At 34.1% G+C, this 25807-nt stretch overlaps 1 protein-coding gene across 5 annotated transcripts in view; it reads right to left on the reverse strand.

Moving 5' to 3' along the window:
• lypd6 (LY6/PLAUR domain containing 6) overlaps positions 1 to 19931 on the reverse strand; it is a 49185-nt gene extending 29254 nt beyond the window's left edge. For 3 of the 5 annotated variants that reach the window (XR_015498815.1, XR_015498814.1, XR_015498816.1), the window contains exon 1: positions 19778 to 19909. The gene's annotated coding sequence lies outside the window, so the exon portion shown is untranslated. 5 annotated transcript variants of the gene reach the window in all.
• Positions 19932 to 25807: the final 5876 nt, after the last annotated feature.

Consider the following 25807-nt stretch of genomic DNA (forward strand, 5'->3'; position numbering starts at 1 on the left):
TTATGAAGTTAATAACAAAAGATATACTACTTGTTTTTGGCTGTGAGCCGTAGTTTGGATGAAGTTGTCGGCGATTCTTTCTATTGTAAAGTCATGCAATGTAAAAGTCCCTGTCGCCGATCCATCTTGCAGTGTAAACAAAGCAGCGACGAAACGCAAGCCCAGATAGTCATGCAGTGTGAAAACATCTGTGACACGACTACTCTAAAAATCATGCAGTCTGAACTCGGCATTAGAGTGTTTTCGTTTGGGTCCAACACAACTGCCCCTGTGGCTCAGTGGTACAAACACCAGTCTCTACGCCAGAGACCCGAGTTTAAGACCCGACCATGACATGGCCGTTTCACTTTACTTCAGGACACATTAATGCCGCTCTATAAGTCTATTGGAGACATTTATAAATATTCCTAAAAAATCTAATAAATGTTGCAGACATACTCGTTACACAAATCGCACTTCAGCAGAGTTTTTTTGAGCGCACAAGAAAATCTGCACTTGAGCAGCGTATATTTGAGGGGGTGTGAAAGAAGTTTTGTGCACAAACAGAGGAAATCGGCACGCAAGCAGAGATTTGCATGCTCGTATTACATAAATGTGATGTCGACAGGTAATACTGCACTCACAACATTTGTTATTGAAATAACGCAGTAGATAATTGGTAGATCTGTGTAAAAGGTCTGCCACCACAGCTGAAAAAATCCAAGAGGAAAGTCTTATGCCTTACCCAGTATATAAAAATACATTTAGATTTTTACTTTAATCATTAATATGACGAGACTTTCAGCCAGCACAACAAACTGTTTCTGAAGACAATCACCTCCTGTACCTTTAACCATTTAATGAATCTTTATTCATGTTTACAAAAACAAACATTTGTTAGATTCAATTTTAAAGATCATATGTATATTTACATTAATATTTGATGCAATGTGTGGTGATAAATATTTGTTAAAGATTTGCTGTTTATAAATGTTTTTTTCCAGTATGATTTTTAGTGAATTCTAAATATAGTGCCTTAATGGATGGTCACATTTTCCCCAAAGACATTTCATATAAAAGTATACAAAGGTCACACACACACACACACACACACACACACACACACACACACACACACACACACACACACACACACACACACACACACACACACACACACACACACACACACACACACACACACACACAAAACCCAAATGTACAAGACTGTGTACTTAAAAGTACAGTTCACACAAAAATGAAAATCACCACATTTTCTCTTTCTCATGAGGTGTTAAAACTTTATGAGTTTCTTCTGTTGAACACAAAATAATTTTCACAAAAATATTTATAAATATGTTGGTTGCTGAGACCCACTGACTTCAAAAGTAGGTAGCAATTACTATGGAAGTCAATGAGTTCCAGCTACAGTACCAGCATTGTTGACATTTTCTGGGCTGCACCCTGAGCAATGAAATTTTTAAAATAAATTCAGCTATTAAAGAAATTTTTTAGGATGAGTTGAATTAATGTGAACAAATAATTTCAACAAAAACACATAAAATTGATTAACAACCTCAGGGCTCACAATAAGTCTTTTCAACCTGACTACTGCACTCTTTTGAATCCAATTATGGCCGGTTTGACCTGTAACATGAAAATCCTATCCAGAATTTGAACATATTATGAAGGTTAGGGAAGTTCAATGCAGTCTCAACAGAGCTGTTGTCACGAGCCAAATGGCATCCAGCAATGCCTGTGCCCTGCTGTGACCCGGCCAAAAGCAAGAGAGTCACGACGGATCAGAATCACAGACCAGCTAATTGAAATCCTACATGCACACACTCACTAATCCGGGACTATCCGTTTGAAGTGGTCCGGTTCAACAGTATAATTTTAATCCCCTTTCAGACTCTTGATGCAATCAAAGATCCAAGGAATCAGTCATGTAGCTCAGAATAACACAATGGAAAAGCAGCCTCAAATAACTCAGATAATCAAGAAAACAAGACTCTGATAAAAATATCAATGATGGAACAAAAAATTATGTAGCGCATATGCTACATGCATACGGTTTTTATTTATCGGGGCGACTCTTGATTATATCTATGTTAAGATGAGCAAGCTTTTAATATTTAAATTCATATATTTTTTATTTTGTTTAGGGGGAAAATGTTTCTCTGTATTTATGATATATAATTTTTAATGATTTGCAATGTGTTTGGATAACTACAGATGACTATATATTCAATTTACAATAAAATAGCAAAAAATGACATGTTTCAGAAATCCCTCACTCACTTCATTCAGCTTAATCCCTGATAAATCAGGGGTCGTCACAGTGGATGGTGTATGCAGCCCTTAGCCAGCTTAGTTAAACCCACGCAAACAAATGGAGAACATGCAAACTCCACACAGAAATGCCTCCTGGCCCAGCCGGGACTCAAACCAGCAACCGTCTTGCTGTGAGGCAACAGTGCTAACTACTCAGTCACCATGCCACCATGCCACTTTGATTCAGACATGTTCATATTCATTTCTAAACAACAAAATAACAATATTTTAACTTTAGAAGTGTTAAGAAAACAATATTTGGTGAAATAACACAGATTTTTAATCACAACAAATTAAAGAATCTGTTATTCTTACCAACTGTCATGTAAAAAAACGACATTATTGTTGAAAATATCAGAATATTATAAAATCTATGCTTCACAGTAACCCTTAAATAGAGTCTTTTACCATGGCATCATCAGTATTGGTACATACAATATATGATTGACAAAATTTATGGCTGACAAGATCATTGTGAGGAATGTTTGTTCATGTGATGAACAGCCTATTATAATCTGATCTCACTCTTTCCTCAGGCTTTCCTAAGGGGTCGTCACAGCGAAATGAACCGCCAATTACTCTGGAATATGTTTTACCCTTCCTGCCACAACCCTGCACTGAGAGTAGAACCCCTTAGGGATGGGAAACACCCACACACTTACATTCATACACTATGATTTAGTTTATCCACCTAAAGCGCATGTCTTTGGACTTTGGAGGAAACCAGAGCACCTGAAGGAAATCCACACAGACACAGGGAAGACTTGCAAACTCTACACAGAAAATGGTCCAGGCAGGACTTGAACCAGCAACCTTCTTGCTGTGAGGCAACTGTGCTAACCATTTAGCTACTGTGTCGCCCATAATCTATGATCTATCGCCAATAATCTTTTTTTTTTCTTTGTGATGTGTTGTCTTTACAAGGTCTGTTTTGCTGCGATTGAGCTAGGGCTGGTCCGATAAACAATATCATATCGAATCACAATAACATTTATGTCAATAACGATGATAAGCTCTGGACATTTTTATTTGATATTCATCCCAAGAGCCACCAGAAATATGCAACAACATGAATCTAAATATGTGTTGATATTAGACATTCAACGAATCTTTGGTTGTCGAAGATTATTGGCTGAAAATAGGTCATACTACGTCACTCAGTTTTGTTGTTCAGTTTCCGCCTTAGGTCATGGTTATGATACTCTTTTAAAAGTGGAAGCATTAACAACTTATATTGACTTGAAATACAGTTGAAATCAGAATTATTAGCCGCCCTTTGAATTATTTTCTTTTTAAAATATTTCCCAAATGAACAGAGCAAAGAAATTTCCACAGTATGTCTGATAATATTTAGGGCTCTATTTTGACGGTCCATGCGCAGAGCGCAAAACGCAGGGCGCAAACGCTTTCAGGGTGTGTCAGAACGCATTTTTGCTAATTTACGGATGGGAAAATCCGCTTTGCGCCAAGGCGCATGGTCTAAAGGGGTTCAGTTTATTTTCTTAATGAGTTATAGGTGTGTTTTGAGAATAAACCAATTAGAGTCTCATCTCCCATTCTCTTTAAGAGCCAGCAGCTTCGCGCCAAAAGCGCATTCGCTATTTACAGGACGTAAAGTAAGTCTAAGTGGAAAAACTGAGCATTTCACTAGCAAACAGTTCACAGTTGTTTTAAAAGAAAACTGTTAAACAGAGCATCTACGGCGTGAGAATGAGAGATAATGGATCACTTTTACTTTTGGATAGGGAAACCTTTACGCACAGACATCAATTAGTCTATAAATAATTAATTGCGTTTGTTAAGCGCAAATATTCATTTCAAAACTATTTCTAAATTCAGTTCTAATTTCCAGCAAACAAATAAATTTATAATAATAACGAAGTGTGTTCAAAAACCTGAGTTATATCCTAAAACACATGCTGTGCTCCTTATGGTCTAAAACCTGACAGGTGGGCAAATCTAAGCTTGTTTTTAATAAAACAAATATAAATATGGATATAATAAATAATACTGCTAATAATAATAACATTATACAAAAGCAAATTGTTATGAATGAACTGAAAAAGCCTACCGACATGAAGAAGACATAAAAGCAGTGATTTTTCATATTTATGTAGGCTAGAAAATAATATGTTTTGTAATATTTTAATCCTTTATATTTATATTCTATATCTATTCTTATTATATCCTATATATATCCCTAATATTTAATTTTTTTCATATGTAAAGATATTTGCCTATTGCTCTCTTGTGCGTATCAAGCCGTGTGTAAGCGAGGCGCAACTCTGTGCCAGAGTTTAGACCGGGTTAGTTTTGGTCTAATGAAAAATCTATTTTAGCTTCTCAAAATTGCAACGCGCTTGCAGTGCGCCTCAAAACGCCTTCCTTTTTAGACCAGAACGCCTATGGGCGTACATCTGAGCGCAAATGCCTTAGCTATTTAAACAGCGTAGCGCAACACCTCAAAACGACTCTTGCGCCAAGCTGAAACTACCAAACAAGTATTGCGCCGCGCCTTGCGCCCCATTGCGCCAGGTGTATGATAGGGCCCTTATTCTTCTGGAGAAGGTCTTATTTGTTTTATTTGGGCTAAAATAAAGACAGTTTTGACATTTTTAAACACCATTCAAGGTCAAAATTATTAGCCCCATTAAGCATTTTTTTTTTTATTGTCTACAGAACAAACCATCATTATACAATAACTTGCCTAATTACCCTAACCTGCTTTGTTAACCTAATTAACCTAGTTAAGCCTTTAAATGTCACTTTAAGCTTTATAAAAATGTCTTGAAAAATATCGAATAAAGCATTATTTACTGTCATCATGTTAAAGATAAAATAAATCAGTTATTAGAAATCAGTTATTAAAACTATTATGATTAGAAATGTGTTGAAAAAAATCTTCTGTTAGAAATTGGGGGAAAAATAAACAGGGGGGCTAATAATTCAGCGGTGCTAATAATTCAGGGAGTTTAATAATTCTGACTTCAACTGTATATATTGTTATTGTTCAATAAAGAAAGTTATCAATCTTGTTATCAAGATTGCATTTTTGCCATATCGCCCAGCTCTAGCTTGAGCTGAACATACAGTAAGAACATCTGCATCTCCTCTCTCACTCATGTTCGTCCTGAAACTGAGGAAAAGTCTTTTCTCTCTCTGAAGACAGAATAATGTCTTGGTGTGGGGGGGATCAGACCAAAAGGGAATAAAATATTCTTGTGGCAGCTGTAGAAAACCAAGCGGGAGGGGAAAAGGGTAAGTTTGATTCCCTTGAACTTTGGGCCAGCAAAACCATAAGAGGGTAAGAAGGCAAATGGGGTTAAATGGGAATGTTCATGAAAGGATTTGCTGCATCTTTTGTCTTCTGAGCTCAGATGGTAAAACCTCAGATTCTACCAACAAGACATTCACAGTCTCACTGAGTTCAGTCAGGTGGGGTAACACACTACCCTCACTATCTGAACTGGGGGTTTTGTGCATGTTTACATGTAAACAACTGCAGTTCAGACATATTTGAAGATCACCTGACACTGGAGGAGCTCAATTCACTCAAAAAAAAAAAAAAAAAAAAACATCCTTAGTAACATTAATTACAAACATAAGACCACTAAGCTCTGGCTGAAACTGAGGTGGTTGAAGTTGCATAAATAAAACATACATGGTCTTGCCAAATATTCAATAAAAAATATAGCCAATGTTTTTACACAACAGCCAACCTGTGGACAGCATCCAAGCCATAATGAAAAAAAACCTAGTGATTTAATTTTATTTTGTAAACATGACAAATTTGAGACAGCAGTTCATCAGAAAACATGGCATGAAAAACCTCTATCATTAGGCAACAGTGTGGGGCTTTTAAGCATTGAATGTGGGACGACAGGACTGTGTTTAAAAGAATTGTCAATAAAGACATTTGCGTCAATCTTAATGTCAGCCTCAGGCGGCACAGACCACCCAAAAGTGTAAACTATGACATCTGTTCAAACCTGGTATAAGGATGCAAATCATGTGATTTGGTTGATCACATCACAAGAAGACAAGGGAAACACTATCAAGTTTAAATGTGGTCAACTTTTGAGCTTATTCTAGATTTCTTTAAGGGCGAGGCTGCGAAGGTACGTGCTACATGTGTTATTTTCAAAACTTTTGATCAAATAATTTGAATAAGATGGTGCGGTTTATATACGGACTAGGGCTGGGGAGTAAATCAGGTTTGTACAATATGTAAAAAAAAAAAGAGTTTAAATTATTACTGTAAATTAATTGGTATTATACAAAACCATTTACATATACAGTAGTTCAAAAAATAGTTATGGACACAGAGGACGCTGCTGTGGGGAAACCGTTTAATCCAATTTGTCCGATGACAGGTCATGCTTTATATTATAGTCTTTATTATATAATAGTATTAATAATATGCATAGTTTTGAAGATGCTCTGATAGATACTGTACATGTGCTGCTGACAAGATACACTAAAAAACCATAAGGTACTTTAATTGAGCACAATTTACGGTCTCACTTTATATTAAGTGGCCTTAACTAATATGTAGTTATATGTAAACCTGTCCATAACCCAACCCCTATCCCAACTCAATAGCACCACAAGTGTTCTCAAATACATTATGAACACAGTAAGTACATTGTATTTATTTTTTGATGCAACTACATTGTAGTTAAGGACACTTAATATAAAGTGGGACCCAATTTACTACTGTTGAGCCAATTAATTGTAGTCACTTAATTTGGACAATACACACACACACACGCACACACGCACGCACCCACCCACGCACCCACGCACGCGCGCACACACACACACACACACACACACACAGCTCTGCATAATTGAGTACACCCATTTTGAAAATGAATATTTTGATCCATTTCTCAGTAAATATAGGCATTGTACTGTATTTGGTTGCATTTAAACAAAACAGATTTGTTAAACAGACATATTTATTCAAATTATATTTTAGTCACCAAACATATTTAAAAATTGAGAGATAAAACAATTAAATTCATGCAAAATATCGCAAAAGCAAAAATTTCAATCTACAAAATTTCAACAAAATGTTTCCATTTTTTTTGCTTTTCTTGATTTTTCCTCTTTTTTAAATTTGTATTTAATATTTTTCTATAACATATATATTTGGGTGTACTAGTTTTTGGAGCGTTATTGTAAGTTATTTTGCTAGATAAGCTCCAGATTAGGCTTCAGTACTGACTAATTTAATGTATATGCACAAATATAATATTGTACAGCTTCCTTTTAAAAATATGAATATAAAAGAGGGATTTGTGAGGGGTGTACTTAAATATGGGCACTTAACATATAATGACACCATAACCATACCTGCATTAATACAGATATGCAAGGAAAATAATATGTAAAGTGGTAACTTTTTTTCTCTGAGCTGATAGCTGCAAAAGAGCTCAGAGGGTTTGCATAATCAGGCACAGAAGGAGAGCAGTGTGCAGTCTTTCTTATTTTTTCAAATGGCAAATTTTAATGGCTGTCTAGCTAGTGTGCTTCGATTACATTACCCATAATATTTCAAATTCAGGTCAGTAGGTGGAGAGTAGGTGTAAAGAAGTCCTTTAATGACTGTTTGAATGCATTTGATCACATGAAAGGGTATACTATGAAAGAAATCCAGTTAAATGCGTTCTTCCAAAATGGCCTTTGAAATATTTCAGAGCATCACACACGTGCACACACAGACACACACACACACAAACACACACACAATCTCAAGAAAAAAAAAAAGAGCAGGTTAAAGGCACAGGATACACTTGCAGGATGTGCTCTGTGCATTATCCAGAAGAATCCAGTCAGGAATTCTCATGGAGTAAAAGGAAAAAAAAACTTCAAAGGAAATGAAAAAGCTCTGGAGGCCTGCTGAGATACAGAATCTGCTGCTGATGCTAAGGAGAGACACACATAAAGCGCAGGACAACACTAAGATTGACTGCAAACATATGCGGTTCAAAGCAGAATGGCTAAAATAGCAGTCCAGACACGTGAATTTAATGGCTTTACCTTTTTTTTTAAATCTTCTAATCTAGAATATGGCAATCATTTTAACACATGAAGGGAAAAACAAAGCACTCTCTCAGAAATACCTTATGGAAAATACAATGTTTTTATTGTAAAATAATTTCTTTCTATGTGAAGTTCAATTTTTTTATTTTCTGGTTGTAGTCTAAAAGATTACATTTGCTTGAAATAAACTAAATATCATTATGAAGCCCTTAGTAATATAAAAAGAAACAGAAAGCCTTTAAACTAGGCATGGGCCGGTATAAGATTCTGATGGTATGATTGTCTTGGATAAAAGTATCACGGTTTTACGATTTCATGGTGTTGTGATTACTACTTTAAAATAGGGTTTTCCCCATTGAACACACTATATTTTAGTTTAGGAAACATTTAAAATATTTTGCCATTTGTTATTTTAAACATAACAATCTAAACAATTGAAATCAATCACTGACTATCTTCATTAGTCAAAAACACAGATTTATTAACAACTTGAAAAGGAGTCTTTAGGTATCTTTTTTTATTTTTTTTATTTGGATATAAAGTAAAGCCACTGCACTCGTCAGGTCTATAGCATGCTTGTATATGTTGGTGCATAAGTGACTTGTTTTACAAACAATGTCTGAAATTGTGGGCAGACCAGTAGCATTTGATTTGGAGGGTCATTTTACTGTAGGCAAGGCAAGGCAAATTTTATTTATTTATATAGAGCATATATATAGAGCACAATTTTAGATAATAAAAATATATTTTTATTAAATATATAGAGCAAAATTTTACACAACCGTAGTTGATCCAAAGTGCTTTACAATAAAATAGACCATAAAACAAAAACAAAACTGGTATTAAAAATACAAAGAAATATATTAAAAAGTAATACTAAAATACAAATAATAAAAAAAAAATAGATAGATATTGTTGCCCTAAATACCTAATGAAATGGTCATAAAACACATTAAAAAACAAAACAACTTACAAATACCTTAGGAATGTAAATTATATAATGTTCCTAAGGTACATATACTTAAACGTAAAACATAAACGTAAAAAAAATGTTTGTGGTTTTAAAACCTTGACTTTTCCAAACCGTGGTAAACCTTGAAACTGATTACTGTCCCATGCCCTTAAATCCAAAAAAGAAAGTTAAATGCTTAAAATAATAAAGAAAATTCTAATATTATCCAGATTTTTTCAAATATAACATTCACATTTTTAAATATGTTTTATGGTTAATGAAATAACCCTCACCAAGGCTACACTAACTAGATTAAACATTAAACTATAGAACCTTATATACATAAAAAGCTCTAAATAAATACTAAAAATAATATGTGAAAATAACACTTTGTTTAGTGGGTTTCATCACAAAAAATATTAGCTAACATGAACTAACAATGGAAAATACAGGGTTTATTAATTAAATAAAAAAGTAATACTTTACTAGACTCCAGAGATATATTATTAACATTAGTTAATTCACTGTGATCAAACCCAAAATCATTTTTACTAACATTAACAAAATAAATAAATTTATCAGCAAACATATATTGCACATTGTTCATTCATTCATTTTCGGCTTGGTCCCTTTATTAATCCGGGGTCACCACATCAAAATGAACCACCAACCTATCCAGCATATGTTTTATGCAGCGGATGCCCTTCCAGCTGTAACCCAGTACTGGAAAACACCTATACACACCCATTCACTCACATACACTACGGACAATTTAGTTTCCCCAATACCCCTAGAGTGCAGTTCTTTGGACTTGTGGGGGAAACCAGAGCACCTGGAGGAAACCCACACAAACATGGGGGAAACATGCAAACTCCACACAGAAATGCCAACTGACCCAGCTGAGGCTTAAACCAGTGACCTTCTCGCTGTGAGGCGATCTTGCTACTCACAGCGCCACCATAACGCCTTATTGCATATTGTTAATTAACAAAATTTAAACAACAGAACTTTATTGTGAAGTATTATCAATAGCTATTTTAATGTTAAAATCATTATTAAAGTTTTTTAATCAGGATTTATCATCTTCAATAACACAAAGTCCTTCAGAGATCTTCTTGATGTAAACAGCATCATTAACTCATCATTATTCAAAATGGTCACTTTTGATCAATTTAATGTGTCTGTGCAGAGAAATCAATAAATAAATGAAATGTTGGCATATCTCATAACCAGATAATGAACTACATAGTGACCAAAGTGAATAAACCTCATTCAAATCCTCTGCAACAATGCATATGAACACACGACATATAAATCTTCATACACCAACAAAAGACGGCAGCAGCTTCACTACAGGGTGCAAAAGGGCCCCAGTAAGACAAATCGGATACATCTGTTCAGCAAAGCATTCAAATGTGGAGCAAAAGTAGCTAATTAGCATCAAAATCTCCCAAAAGCTTCTTAACCCCAAACAGTTTTACAGGCCAATCCGATCAAAAGCTTCTCTACAACAACTCACGAATAAACAAAAATAAATATGCTATACAGCTACAAGACCTCCAACTGAAAGAATAATCTAATGGAGTTAATATGCAAAAATAAGAGAAGCGTTAACAGCGCTGGAAGCCTCAGGCGGACCAGCATTAACCCAGTGACAGTGATCTTTGCCTGGTCACTCATGCGCTTAACGCTAAACAAACTTTGCTAAATAATTCAAAAAGAGCATAAGTAATGCACAGCGTTGAGGGATTCCCTCGTACGCTCTGCTGCGCAGAGTTTGTTCCGTGCTCAGGCCAGAGAGAAGTGTCATTATCTGAAGACCATCAGCCTTTGTCGAGTTCCTGGTCCTGCTGTGGGGAAACAAAGGGGTGAGATGAAGCCATCGCTTCGTCTTCTGCCTCAGCGTCTCCATTGAGCGGCACACTGGGTAATGTAGAGTCTGATCAGCACATGGAGCGCTGAACCCCCTCCCCCATCACCATCAGCAGACCCAGAACGGTCACGCAAGCCTAGAACCATGAGGCTGTTTATTATACACGTTTATTATACGCAAACCATTATCAGCATTGGGGATATTTCAATAAAAAGGATCCTAACTCCAGAACGACTGTAAGCAAATAATATTAGCAAATGTGCAATAGAGTGATTTTTTTATCCAATTAATTGCAAGATATCAGTTTATTAATAACAAATTAATCCCTTTTGACACAAATTTGGTTGAGAAATTTCACCATCCTCCCCCAAAAATGCATAGAGGTTAAAAAATTGGCTTTAGGAAAAAGAAACAACAGCCATTCTACCTTTAAACTTTATTTGTCTTTATTTCTTTTTCTGTCATTTCTCTTGTCAGATAAAAACGTATGTGGTCCACATCACTATATCACTTTATAATATATTTTCTATTCTACCTTTGGTATATTAAAAAGTAGGGCTGCACAATTATCGTTTCAGCATCGATATCGCAATGTGATCATGCACAATAGTCACATTGTGAGTACATGCTATGTTAAGTTTGTATTATAATTTATAATTTGCAAGTGTTTTTGAAGCCTGTGATTGTATAATGATTTTAAAAGCATTCAGGTATAAGAACTTGTACTATTTGTGACCTTAGGTTAACTATGATTAGTTTTATTGAATTATTTATATTTATTTCATTCAGTTTCTATACTTGAATACTCTTAGACTCTGGAAATGACGAAGCACTTTATTTCAACTGTATCTTTTTTTTTTATTGTATTTATAGAATATGGATGAAAAAATGTACAAAAGCACGCACATCACTTTTAACTCGGCGCTCAGACAAACAGCAAATGTGCAAAATCAATATTCAAAAAGGCGGCAACACCAAAGCACCAAAAATGCCAATTTTTTTAATTAAAAGGGCTAATACAAGGCGTGTAATGTTTCAAGCTCACTGACTGATGAAGAGCCGTGTGCTCGAAACGTTACATGCCTTGTATAGGTTACAGCCTTTTTAATGTAATAAATTGCCATTTTTGAAGCTTTGGTGTTTGCCGCCTTTTTGAATATATAGATTGTTATGTATGGAAATACTCACAACATGTGAAAATGCAGAAATGCACTGCAAATAGCACAGATCCTAATTAAAATGTGTCGGAGGACCCCAAATATTTTATAGATTGTTTATTAGATTTTATTGAGATGCACTCTCACTACAGAATCATCCCAATCAAACATTAGAAACTCTTTCCAAATAAAGATATTAATTCATCTGGTGAAATTGTATTTATATCGCAATATATATCGCAAAATAAAAAATATCGAAATGTTAGTTTTTTTTTTCAAAATCGTGCAGCCCTTAATTAAAAATAACACTTTATAATTGCCATCGCTTTCAAATGTTTTTTTTTTTTACATAAAAATAACTTCTGTTCTATTTTCTCATGTTTTATTTCCCTTTTTTCTTAAAAACCCCTAACTATAAAATCTATATATTTACACTAACTAGGATTGTCGTATTGTTTCATATGCTTATTCTATCGTTGCTTTGCTTATTTCTGTTGTTCATTTGTAAGTCGCTGTGGATAAAATCATCAGGCAAATAATTATGAATTATTATTATTATGAAATCCATTATAAATTTGGATGCATTATTATTAGTTAAGGCAATATGTTCACAGCCCAAATATTTAAACCTCCTCCAAATGACCAAGATGTACAGTTGAAGTCAGAATTATTTTTTTTATATTTCCCAAATGATATTTAACAAAGCAAGGAAATTTTCACAGTATGTCTGATAATATCTTTTCTTCTGGAGAATTGTTTATTTGAATTGCTTATTTGTTTTTATTTTGGCTAGAATAAAACTGTTTAAAAAAAAGTTTCTATTTATTTATTTATTTTTAAACATTTTAAGATCAAAATTATTGGCCCCTTTAAGCAATTTTTTTTACGATAGTCGACTGCACAAACCACCGTAATACAATAACTTGCCTGATTACCCAGACTTGTTAACCTAATTAACCTAGTTAAGCCTTTAAATGACACTTTAAGCTGTATAGAAGTGTCTTGAAAAATATCTAGTCAAATATTATTTACTGTCATCATGGCAAAGATAAAATAAATCAGTTATTAGAAATCAGGTTTTACAACTATTATGTTCAGAAATGTGTTGAAAAAATCTCTCCGTTAAACAGAAATTGGGGGAACAAATAATCCGGAGGCTAATAATTCAGGGGCGCTAATAATTCTGACCTCAACTGTACATGAAACCATGAATCCATATAACACCAGTACAAGTAGCGTAATCCATCAATATAAACGAAAACACATCAGATAAAACTCTTCCAGTCTGCATTCCAGCGTCCGAAAACAACCCTCATACGTCAGTAATAGCGGCCCATATAAGTCTAATGCTTCCATGCCCCTGTCATTAAAAGATCTCAAATAACACCTTTCAGTTTCTTGTCTGGCCCATCTGGAGAAACACCTGTCCCGGCTCTAACATGTCATCCCAGAGGTGTTCAACTGCCTTTCGGGGTCAGAGGATCTGTAAATATGTGGGTTTTCCTGTTACATGTTTCTATAAGGGAAAGTCTTCTTCACTCAAGCAAAGAGGAATCCACAAATCAGGTCAAGCTAATCCATCAAGTGCTAATAGGACGTCAGATTCCTCTATCAGTCATCAAAGAACAGGTATTAGCAGAGCCCAACAGTGAAGATGGATCAATTTGACAATGAGAGACACGGATTAGACAATTAGTAAGGATAATGGTCGACCAAAAACATGCGAGGACTTCACATGCAAGTTTCAATATATATATATATTTTTTTTACAAAAACCTTAGCAGTTTTGCAATGCACGTTTAATAATCACACGGCTTTGTGTTGCAAAGTTGGAAGATGTATTTCTTTGAAAGTTGTTTTGAAATTAAAAAGTGCCATACACATGAATGTAAATTGAATATTAAAAGAAAATATATTATATTACTGAACAATTTTAGCATCATAATCAATCAAACAATGTTTAAATAAGAAAATCATTGTTTATAATCACATATTTATCTACATATATGTTAAAATTTATTCATATATGAATTTCAACTTTTTCAATTAAAATTATTTTATATTATATTATATTATATTATATTATATTATATTATATTATATTATATTATATTATATTATTTATTCATTCATTCATTTTCCTTTGACTTAGTCCCTTTATTCATCAGCAGTCAGCACAGCGGAATAAACCCCCAACTTATCAAGCATAAGTTTTACACAGCGCATGCCCTTTTAGCTGCAACCCATTACTGGGAAACACCCATACACTCTCAATTGCACACACATACAATACTACCAATTTAGTTCATCCAATTCATCTATAGCGCATGTCTTTGGACTATGGGGGAAACCCAAGCAAAATCTCCCCGAACATGCAAACTCCTTTGAAGAATTGCCAAGTGCCCCTACCGGGACTCGAACCAGCGACCAGGCGACAGCGCTAACCTGATTTATATTATATTATTTCAAACGGATTTCAAGCTCTCAAAATACACAGCTAAAATGCATAAAACATTAGTTGAGACTGATGTCGTGTAAACATACCTAAAAATAATACCAAAAAATTATTAATATAACAATTCAAATTCAATTCTATCCTAAAAAATATCAACTTTAAATATCTGCTTTAATATGCAAACTGCATCTACAATCTTTATATTTATCTCTTACTTTAACTAAGCTTTATTGCTTTGTATTATAAAAAACAATCAATAATACAAATCTCTCCAGTTTATAAGTACAGAAAATAACATATAAGCCCTAAAGTTGCTCTGCCTTCACCCAGATAAAGTGAACCCAGGAGAAGTAATGGACAGTAAATCTTATGCGTGGGCTCCGGGATTTGAAAAAACGAAGACAAATGCATTTTTCACGCTGGCAAAGACCTTTTCATCTCTTCAACATTTTTTTCCTCCAATTCATTGTTCTGACTGTGTCCCTTCAACCAAGACTGCAGAATCAGACCGTCTACAGATGGGCTTTAGACACACATCACTGTATAATGCCATTCTTCACATGCATGTTTGCAGGAGACAATGCATTTCCTTTGCCACTGACTAGACCAGACCACAGGCTTTAGTTTATTCGACATTGCCTTATAAATGTGTTACGCATTTGAACCAGAATTGACAACACTTTACAATAATGTTATATGTATGTTGAAATAATGCAGTTGTTACATGAACTAAGAAGGAGTTATATTTCACATAATATTATGTATATTACATACATAATTAATTAATCTTTTTTATGGTTAATGTTTACAGTTGAAGTCAGAACTATTAGCCTCCCTGAATTATTAGCCTCCTTGTTTATTTTCCCCCAATTTCTGTTTAACGGAGAGATTTTCTCAACACATTTCTAAACATAATAGTTTTAAGAAATCAATTCTACTAACTGATTTATTTTATCTTTACCATGATGACAGTAAATAATATTTTACTACATATTTTTCAAGACACTTCTACAGCTTAAAGTGGCATTAAAAGGCTTAACTAGGCAGGACAGGGTAATTAGGCAAGTTATTGTATAACAATGGTTTGTTCTGTAATAGACAATCAAAAATATATATAGACTAAAGGGGCTAATAATTTTGACCTTAAAATGGTTTTAAAAAAAGTACAAACTGCTTTTATTCAAGCCGAAATAAAACAAATGTAATGCATATTCAACTGTATATGGGTCAAAGAAATGTGTGTCTGTGTCAAATTAAATGAACAAAGAAAGCATATTAAATGCAAGTACAGCGTTCATATAACATTTGTAAAAATTATACAAAATATGGGTAAAATTATGTTCTATGGTCATTCAGACATATTTATTTAAAATAAAACAACAAACTAATTCTGACCTGTGTTTATTAATCACAACAAAACAGTCTATTTTTAAAACAATTAAAACATTTTATCTAACAAATGGGTAAAAGTTTGAGGTTTTAAGGATGTGCAAAGTATATGGATTAAATAAAAAACTGTTGTGGCTGCACATTTATCCTTCTTTTAATATATCATCAAACGGTTCTTGCTCTGAATAATATACCTGACAAAAGATTGCTAAACTGAATAACATTTTATTGGATGTCTTCTGTAAATCAACGTCAAAAAGTGTAAAAAAAAGAAACAGGACATATTCTAAAGATTGAAAAATGAACTGACTGCACTTTTAATGTTTTTTTGACCCACATACATATTTAATATTCATATTATATATATTACTTTAAGCTTTATGCATTATCATCTAATAATGAATATTAGTAAATCTAGTGTTGCATGATATTGGAAAAAACGGACACTGCAATATTTTGTTTTTGCAATATATACTGCATTGTGAATACTACTGATAAAAAATATTTATTTATTTATTTATTTATTTATTTATTTATTTATTTACTTACTTACTTACTTACTTACTTACTTACTTACTTACTTACTTACTTACTTACTTACTTACTTACTTACTTACTTACTTACTTACTTACTTATTTATACAGGTACAATGTACAACATGCAATCTATAGTCCCTGGGCAGGAAGTTGTAACAAATTTAGCAATAAAAAATAATACATTATACACTTACAATACAATAAATGCAATACATCATTATCAATAAAATGAAATTAAATCAGTGGCTGCATATTTGATTTTGTTTAAGCCAAATTTTAAGAACTGTTTTAAAATGAGTATCAGTATATAATTTTACATTGAATGGGATGAATTTGTAGCGGAGTGCACCTGCATAAAACATACAAAATATTATAAAGAAATTAAGGCACAGATGAAAACAACAGAACAAAGATAAAAATGAAATAAACAATGCTTAATGGTTTTTGATGGAGTTTAACAGTAATCAAGTACAGAGATTCAATAATTAAATGTAAAATAACAGTCTTTATCGTATAAATAATTACAAAATTAATCTTTAATTAATTTTGATGTCGCAAACTTGATCATTTCTAGTGCACAAATGGTTTAAATTCAGTTTAATCACTTACAGTTAAAGACCTGTTAGTTAAGAGTTTATCATTGCAATGACTCCACAAATCACATCTGAACCACGTTTTTTTGTTAACTATAATTCTAATTTTTATTTTTTTATCAGATACTGCGATGTGACTATTGCAGATTTGCACATTGCGATATCGATGCTAAAATGATATATCGTACAACTTTAAGAAGATCTATTCACTTTGCACTGTGTGCAATAGGACCATCAATTGCTGCGTTGTCATTTGGGCTTTCCGGCTCAGTGGAAATGTTTTCTCCTGTCTGATATCAAAAGAAGCTCATTTCCCAAGAAAGAACTTCCTCTCGCTGCATGTTAAGTAAGTGTGAATATTTCGCACTGTTCCTTCTCCTTACGTCCTTGGCTGCCTGTGTTGAGTCTGTACTCACACAACCCCTACACAGAATACAGATAAAACGCACTACAGACATTTTGCACTGAAAACAACAATGAAAAAATGCACACTGTGAAAATGAGCTGGTCATTTGTCATCTCCACCACACTCCAGGTGCATTACAGCTAAATGATATTAAGCATCGCCTGTAAAAAAAAAAAAATAAGGGAAAAAACATAAAAATAAATAAGAAGGAGAGACTCACATTCAACATTATCGATTGTGAGCCCCCAAAAACATTAAATGTTCTATTTTAATAAACAAGGATCGGTGACCTACATATTGCATATCCAATAAAATGCAGACAACAACTGAAAGGAACCAATGTATATGTGCAGACTGAATTAACCACTCCTACTGTACAAGCATGGTGAACACAAAGCAGCATGCAGACGCAAACAGCATCTAATCATATCAAATTCAAAAAGAATGCCCTGTTTCTGAAAAGAAAGTGCGTCTGCTGCTGGATATTTTAATATCGAATATTGCAGATCCATTATCCATTGTTGTGCAGGCATGCATACAAATGGATGTATAACTGCTTTAGTTTGCTGATTAGTTTCATATAATGCAACACAAATGTGACAACATTCCTTGCACAGAATCAGTTTGGGCAGCCAGGGAGGGTCACTCCTGACCTTTTATGAATGCAATGAATGACAGGTTGCAACTACTTTTTGACAGAATGTCAAAATACACCCATTTACCCAGCATGGAAGATAACATTTGTCCAGGACTGTTGAAAACATGCACCAATTTGTTTTTGCAGAAAGATGCATTTCAATGCCTTTGTATGTTTGATTTGCATCTATTAAAGTAAAACATCAGCAGTTATTTGAAAAGAAGATCTTTGAAAATTGCATCTATCATTTGCACACCTTACTAATTTAGCCTTGTTATAATAGCATATGTACATTGTTTGCGATACAGCAAATTACACTGCAATGGGTTTGATGAAAAACTAAAATTTTAGATGTGATATATTTCAATATGCCGCGGAAGCCTGAACTCAACTGTAAAAATAATTAAACAAATGAAAAATGAATAAAATACAGTCATGCATTCAATATTTGGGCAATTGTAATACGCTGATTATGTTTTTTATACTACACTGTAATTATACATATATATATATATATATATATATATATATATATATATATATATATATATATATAAGTTGCTGTATAATACAATACAAGTATACAAACTTTTGTCACTGTGAAAGGTACCAATAATAACACAGAAGGATAATAATACTACACAAGGCCACATAATAATTTACAGCTCAAGAAAATGTCTCTTCAGCATCAGTAATAATACATATATGTAGCCTACAGTGTCTCCCAGAATAATAAGACACAGGGGTATTATAAAATAATGCAAACAAACAAGAAACACAAAAGCTTTCATGTATAATTATTACACAAATAGGAAGACACTAGCATAAATGAAATATAAACAAAGATAAAATAAAATTATTGTCAAGCTAAAAAATTTGTAATTTCATACATTCTATGTATAATCATATAAAACAATATTACTTTCTCAGATTGCATAGGCTTCATTTTACTAATAATAGTTTACAATACAAATATTTTAAATAAAATACAATATTTTGGTGGTAATTTTTATATCAGATTTTAGTATTGTAGGGGGATTTACAGTTTAACTGTTTTTTAAATAGAATTTTCCAGTCTCTTCTGTTTAAAGTTCTAAAATGTAAGAATGCTTTATGGATATATAGCATCGGGTAGTTCGTGTGCTCGTCCCAGTCTAATTAATTATAATGTAAGCGTACTAGATTTAACGCAACGCTGTCAAACAATCTGCCGCTGTTGTTTACTCATGTTTACCATCATTCTACTCTGAGCTGTATAGGATGGATGCAGTTGAATAAAACACCTTTGCCACAGAAACAATTAAATGCACTCTTCTAGAGATGAAAACAAGAGATTTGTAGAGATTTTGCAGGGTGTGCTCTTGTCATGCATTAATCCAACCGCAGCAGGTCAAATAAAAGGGTTGCAGCTACTTACCGAAAATGATTCAAACGCCTGTAGTCAAACTTTTATCACGGCAAATTTATCCTTGAGAGGAAAGACAGAAAGAGAGTCGTGTATATCAGTAGTGTCCTTTCAGTTGTCTGTACTCCTGACACGTCCGAGCTCAATCTCTGTGAACTCAAAGGTTCCTAAAAGGCGGATGAGACGCTCGGCTGCGCCTATCAGAGGTCGAGAGGAGGCGCGTCCCGGTGGATACACACATACACACACACCCGCGAGCGCACACACACACTGTACTTTTATGTGTTTTATTCACAAACCTGTAGCCTTAGCCTAGATAACAGGTTCTGCAGATCTATTATAAACTCACTATGTCACGAATCTTTTTATACCTTTTCTACTTTAAGGGAAATCCACATTTAATCCGTGAGAAGTACTTTGAGTCAGCGGTTCGGTTTTAAAAAGGTGTTTTGTTCATAACAAGCGCAGGAATAAACTGAGGACACACGGTGAGTATAAACGTTTAACGCATTTATGACTGACAAAACCACAATCTTTTTCAAACCACAAAGGTTTCTGTTGGCCCTCTGCTGGTGAAGAAATCACCGTAAGTGTCTTTAAAATGTCAAATAAACACTTCCTCACATAGAACCGCAACTAAAAAGCTTAATTGTTGACAAAAAAAAAAAACAGACTCTAACATTCACACTTACTTTCGATTAATAACTACTAGACCTAATACAAAAGGCACTGCATCACAGTCTGAGTACAAATTACCCAAACAGCCTCAGACACAGTTCACCCAAAAATTTTATTTGCTGTTACTCATAGGTCATATTTTTTGTAGAAACAATGGATTTTAAGCTAAAACCATTAAAACAAACTTAATAAGCTCATCATGTTGCATGACGGATACATTTCTTTGGACAGACAAACTGCTTTGCTTGTTGGGAAAAAAAAGGTATTCATTTTGTTACACCTCTATGTTTTTTTTACTGCCACTGGTAGTCACTGGCTTCCATATATATAATTCTCCAAGCCAAGGGCTGCAAAGTATGCAGCGATTACACTTTTAAAGGAAATTTTGTAGTGGTCTAACAACAACAACAACAACAAAATTTGAATTCCTATGGTGATAGATAATTTGTGTGAAAATAAGAAAAAGAAGTGGGCGATGCAGTGACACAGTAGTGCTGTTGCCTCACAGCAAGAAGGTTGCTGGTTCGAGCCTCGGCTGGGTCAGTTGGCGTTTCTGTGTGGAGTTTGCATGTTCTCCCTGCATTTGTGTGGGTTTCCTGTGGGTGCTCCGGTTTCCCCCACAGTCCAAAGACATGCAGTACAGGTGAAATGGGTAGGCTAAATTGTCTGTAGTGTATGAGTGTAAATGAATGTGTATGGATGTTTCCCAGAGAAGGGTTGCAGCTGGAAGGGCATCTGCTGCGTAAAACATATGCTGGATAAGCTGGCGGTTTATTCCGCTGTGGTGACCCCAGATTAAAAAAAGGACTAAGCCAAAAAGAAAATGAATGAATGAATGAATTAATGAATGAGAAAGGAAATGCTAAAGTTTTAAAATGTGTGACACTTCTCAATGGCTATATACAGTTAAAGTCAGAATTATTAGCCCCCCTTTGAATTTTATTTCCCAAATGATGTTTAACAGAGCAAGGAAATTTTCACAGTATGTTCAATAATATTTTTTTCTTCTGGAGAAAGTCTTATTTGTTTTATTTCGGCTTAAGCAAAAGCAGTTTTTAATAATAATAAAACAAAAAATTATTTAATAATAATAAAAAAACATTTTAAGGTCAAAATTATTAGTTGCTTTAAATGTTTTTTCAAAAGACTACAGAACAAACCATCATTATACATAACTTGCCTAATTACCTTAACCTGCCAAGTTACCCTAATTAACCCAGTTAAGCTTTTAAATGTCACTTTAAGCTGTATAGAAGTGTCTTGAAAAATATCTAGTAAAATATTATTTACTGTCATCATGGCAAAGATAAAATAAATCAGTTATTAGAAATGAGTTATTAAAACTATTATGATTAGAAATGTGTTGAAACAATCTTCTCTCCGTTAAACAGAAATTGGAGGATAAATAAACAGGGAGCTAAAATTCTGACTTCAACTGTAAATCTGCAACATTTTTAAACCACTAAATATAAGATCAAATTCCATCAAAATCAACAAAATACACACAACGGTTTCCCGGATAAGCAGCACACCAAACAAGCCAGAAAATGCTTTGATGTTTTGTTGCTATTTGGTGTTTTGAGAGAAACAAAAATCAAGGCTGTTTACCCCTGAGGTGAAAGTACCCGAAATCTAGGAAGATAACAGATCTGTGAAACGATTTACATTTGCGTCAACAATTTATCAATGCTTCAAAGTAAAATGCAGATCAGACATACTTGCTTAACACTTTTAGTTAGCACTGACAAGATCAGATCTGAAGCACCTTAAGATGTTGTCTTTTTGTGCATCCAATTTGGTGTCTCCTGGGCAACGTAAAACTACAAGTTAACATTATTTGCGAGGACGAGTTAAAAGCTAAGCGGGGGGTGACCCATAAACCCAGGAGCACCAGAGACCCCCCTGTCACTGCTGTGCCTTTGAGCAAGACCCCAGCTATAGCTCCTGTCTCTGTAATTAATGCGCAGTGAATCACTCTGATTAAAAGCATCGACCTCACACATTACTATATCATGTATGCTCGCAATAAATATGCCAAGCTTAGCGTGTTATTAACTAATTGTGTGCTAAACCTCCAAGTAGTATACCCACTGATGTCATGAATGGGTTGTAAAATGCCCCATACCACAAAAATTCTAAATGTTTCTCCAAGGCAACTTAAAGTCAGAGAGCCTGACGAAATGTGACATGAGCAGGAGGAATGAACACGTGTGGCATGCAGAAGGTAATAAAAGAGTGAAATATGATGGTGACACTTTTAAATTCATTCATTCATTTTCTTTTTGGCTTAGTCCCTTTATTAATCAGGGATCGCCACAGTGGAATGAACCACCAACTTATCCAGCAAATGTTTTACGCAGCGGATGCCCTTACAGCCGTAACCCAACACTGGGAAACACTCATACACTGTTGTATTTATACATATACACTACGTCCAATTTTGCTTGTTCAATTCATCTGTACCACATTTCTTTAGATGTGGAGGAAACTGGAGCTCATAGAGGAAACCCAAGCAAATACGGAGAGAACATGCAAACTCCACACAGAAACGCCAGCTGACCCAGCTGAGACACGAACCAGCGACCTGCTTGCTGTGAAGCGATCGTGCTACCCACTGCACCACCGTGACGCACACACTTTTAAATGACAGTTTTAAAGCAAATTATTTACAAAATCTGAAAATCTAAATAAACATATGCAATGTATACAATATTTATTTTAATAATAATAAAAGTTTAAACCATTAAACAATGATAAACATGTTATACTGGAAGGAGGAAAATCAAAACCTGTGTCAGGTGGCCCTATTATGCATTATTGATTTACTGTGCTTTTGTTATAATGAATGAATCAATTTAAAAGCAGAAACACTTTACACTCTCCAAGCACATCAGTGCAATATCTTTAGAGGATTTCATTGTGCTGAAAGATATTTATGCAGCAGCTGTAATCCATTTATGGCTCTTTAACCACTTTTTGAGCACAGACCTGGAAATTAAATTTCCTGCTTTAGCAGCTGTAAATCTTGTTTTTCTTTTTTTGTTTTTTTAGGCACAGACTTATGTTTGGTCTCTTTCTAAAGAAGGAACAAGCCATAATAATTGACAAGGTACATTTTCAAAAATAAATAGAAGTTCTAACCTATTGTTATGAAAAAGAAAATGCAAAAATACAATTACATTTTTCCCAAAATCTTTTACCCAAGCCCTGTGAGAAAGCCAAAACCATGCATTGAAGATTTCACTTGACCTCACTTCACTTTACTTGACAAAAAAAAAAAAAAAAAAATCAATGCATGGGGGGGGGGGGGGGTATATATGTATAAATTTGTATATATCTCATTTGGTCTATGAACATGTAAAGCTTCGAGATCAGGTAATTCTCGAGAGCTCCCCTTGGTAAAGGAGGAAAAGGGGGAGATAGGGTGGATGGGGGGATTCTTCAAAAAAACGAAAACAAGGGAGTAATACTAGACAGTCTATTTATTGTGAGTTTGGAATAATCCCACTGGCTTATTAATAATTACAAATGAGAGCCCAGCCGAGATCAATCATATCACATGCTCCTCTTAAAATTAGTTTGTGAAACTTTCTGTTTGGTGTGTTCACACACAGATTTTAGTCAAGATGGGACAACCTGATCTCACAAGGAAATGTAAATACATTGTAAAAAAAATCCGGCTGGGGTCCCGAAAAAAAATAGTAAAACAACGTCCATTAAATTACAGAAATTTACCATAAAATAACAGACGTTAAAGGACAGAAATTTACTGAAAATTTAATTTAATGTCTGCTATTTTACGATAAATTTTTGTGACTTAACGGCCATTAAATGGTAAAATAACATATTTTTGGGAGGTGAATTTCTCAATTAAAAATAAAAAAATAAAAAAATTAATATATTAGCTACAACAACAATAATAAAAATGAAAATATAATTATGATAAGTAATGTTTTTGATAAGTTTTGGTGTACACTATACCTATATTTTTGCTGTACTTTTAAACCTTTTTGTTAAAGTTTTAAACTGTAAGTACCAAAACTTTTCCCAACTTTTTTTATCATGCTAATAAAGTAAAACATAAAGAAACATGGGTTTTTGCATGACAAAGAATAAAGCAAGAGGGTTAAAAAGAGGTAAATGCCTAAAATACCACTTTATGCCTTCCATTTAAAACACAGATATTTAAATATATACTTAAAGATCTGGCAACTTCCTCTGTAAAAGCTCTGAGCCCTAAAAACATTAACTTAAGTGTAAATAAATCCATCGTAGCTACTTAAAAGCCTGTGTCTAAAGATCAACTTCAAAGCAAGGAGCCTTTGCACAGGATGAGAGTTTGATTTGTGGTGAGTGGATTGAGGGAACCTCTGCCGTTTTAGGGAAGTGCAGAGAGATTGATGGCAGGAGCAGTTCATCAAGAGAGATCAGCCATGTAAATGCAGTGTTTTTTTTGTGCTTTACTTACTATACAGACCTCATCTCGTTTTAACCAAAGTGTTCAACAATATATCTATATAGATATTAATAAACAGACAGCTAAATTTAGGACAGATAGCTTAGATACTCAGATATTCAGAGATTGTTTTTTTCTCTTCCCTCAGACTTCAACAAAAGTATAAAATGCACATGTATTCACTGTCTGACAGGCTGAGATAGTGTCCACTCAGCATGCCAGATATCATTCGAAGAGCCTGACGGGATGAAGAAAAGAGCATCAGCACCATGTACAAATTTTGTGCATGACTAGATTCCACTTGAAGTTTAAATCTAAAATCAGCCGTTCAGCCATAATTACAACCTCCTCCTGCGGGCTCAGATTTCATGTAATGGAGGTGCAGAGTCTCGTTGGTATGCAGAGCCACGAGATAAGGATAATTTTACTACAGGTTGAAATGAACAGTGAATAGCAGAGAAAGACGAGTTCACAAAGACACACTGGAGAAAACAAGTGAATGTAAAATTGTATATAGTTCAGGCTCAATTATTTAAATGCTTTTAGCATAATAAAGTTTTGGGGAAAAAATATTTTTTTAAAAGTTATACAAAAGTGGTGCTCAGATGGTACATTTGCACAATATTGTTTTTTAATGAGTTTAAATAAAGCAGGCTAATGTGAATGCACTCAGATGTTTGTCGAAGCTGAATATTCATTCCAATTTCTTTTTTTCGGCTTAGTCCCATTATTAATTGTGGGTCGCCATATCATAATGAATTGCCAACTTATACAGCACATGTTTCACGCAGTGGATGCCCTTTCTGCTGCGACCCATCACTGGGAAACATCCATACACACTTATTCACTTGCATACACTACGAACAATTTAGCTTACCCAATTCACCTGTATTGCATGTCTTTGGACT

Source organism: Danio rerio, chromosome 9 (assembly GCF_052040795.2).
Source record: "Danio rerio strain M-AB ecotype USA chromosome 9, GRCz13ab, whole genome shotgun sequence".
Lineage (NCBI taxonomy): Eukaryota > Metazoa > Chordata > Actinopteri > Cypriniformes > Danionidae > Danio > Danio rerio.